The sequence below is a fragment of the Myotis yumanensis genome, unplaced genomic scaffold (genome assembly GCF_028538775.1).
Source record: "Myotis yumanensis isolate MYYU_CA2020_CCGP unplaced genomic scaffold, mMyoYum1.0.hap1 SCAF_2, whole genome shotgun sequence".
Classification (NCBI taxonomy): domain Eukaryota; kingdom Metazoa; phylum Chordata; class Mammalia; order Chiroptera; family Vespertilionidae; genus Myotis; species Myotis yumanensis.
This window is the reverse complement of record NW_027223753.1, coordinates 15,572,105-15,573,741: the sequence shown is the minus strand read 5'-3', so window position 1 is coordinate 15,573,741 and position 1,637 is coordinate 15,572,105. Positions and strand designations below refer to the sequence as shown.

Here is a 1,637-nt window from a genome sequence, read left to right as displayed (position 1 = left end):
TCATGTTCAGGATGAAGCAGGGCCTGGGCGGGAGCTGGCACTGGTGGGTGGGGAAGGCCAACTCAGGTGCCCTGTTAGCGCCTGAGGAAGGAATGGCTTGCAGGCTGGCAGGGGCGGGAGCCTCTGGAATGTGTGGGAAGGGTGTTGTCGTCTGCGGTCCTACGATCAAGTCCCCACCCAGTTCTCTCATCCTGTGCCACCTTGTCCTTTTCTTCCTGCTTTCCAACCCATACTGGCTGTACTCGCCCCTGCCCCAGGGCCTTTGCACATGCAAAATCCTTTGCCTAAGATTTTAATTTTTCAAATATGCAGAAAATTAACAGAACATAATTATTCAGGTCATCTGGGTACCCATCTCTGAACAGATATTAACATTTTGTTACTTTTGCTTCAGAACACTTTTTTATTGTGGTAAAAAAACATAACAGGGCGGGGAGAGATCAATGGGGGAAAAAGGAGACATATGTAATACTTTCAACAATAAAGAATTTAAATTAAAAAAACAGAACATTAAGTTTGTCACCTGAGCATTTCAATTAAGTATTTAGTTATTTACATCGGTGTGCAATAGATCTCTGGAACATTTTTATCTTGTAAAACTGAAACTTTATACCCATTAAACACTAAAAATATGGACCGCTTCACAAATTTGCACGTTGTCCTTTCACAGGCGCCGGGCTAATCTTCGCTGTGCTGTTCCAATTTTAGTCTCTGTGCTGCCGAAGCAGGCACAGAACGCTTGCTTTTTAACCATTTGTACTCAGAATTCAAAAGGTAGAACAGAGTATGCAGCGTCCTCCCCTCCCTGTCCTCTCAGGGGAGCCCAGCTGGTCCTCCTACAGACTGGCAAGGTCATTGAAAACTAGGAACGGCCCTGGCCTGTTTGGCTCAGTGAATGGAGCGTTGGCCTGTAGACTCAAGGGTCCCAGGTTCGATTCCCAGTGAGGGCACATGCCTGGGCTTTGGGCTTAATCCCCAGTGGGGGCTGTGCGGGAGGCAGCCTGTCGGTGATTCTCTCTCATCATTGATGTTTCTATCTCTCCCTCTCCCTTCCTCTGTGATATCAATTAAAAAAAAACACAATTAAAAAAAACCCAAAAACAAAAAACGAGGAACGTCTGAGAAGCTGTCACAGACTCGAGGAGGCCAAGGTGACATGACAGCTCTACATAACGAGGTGTCCTGGTTGGCATGAAAATGGACATCCCGGGAAAAGGGGTGAAATTAGAGTAAACTGTGGAGTCTAGTTAATAGTAGTGTAAAGTGCTGATTCCTTAGTAGCGAAAAACGGACCACACTGATGGAAGATGTGAGCAATAGGGAAACGGGTGAGGGATGTACAGGAACCCTTTGTATTATCCTCTCAACTTCACTGTAAACGTAAAACTACTCCAAAATGAAGATTTTTTAACTTTAAATTTTATTTTAAAAATATTTTTATTGATATCAGAGAGGAAGGGAGAGGAAGAGAGACAGAAACATCAATGATGAGACTCATTGATCGGCTGCCTCTTGCACATCCCACACTGGGGATCGAGCCTGCAACCCGGGCATGTGCCCTGACCGGGAATCGAACTGTGACCTCCAGGTTCACAGGTCGATGCTCAACCATTGAGCCACACTGGCTGGGCAAAAGG

The 1,637-nt window shown here is 45.8% G+C and overlaps 1 non-coding gene across 1 annotated transcript; it reads right to left on the bottom strand.

Annotated features, from left to right (window-relative positions):
* Nucleotides 1-625: 625 nt before the first annotated feature.
* On the bottom strand, nucleotides 626-732 carry LOC139004602 (U6 spliceosomal RNA). Its single transcript, XR_011470467.1, has one exon. It is a non-coding gene; the product is annotated as a U6 spliceosomal RNA (small nuclear RNA).
* Nucleotides 733-1,637: the final 905 nt, after the last annotated feature.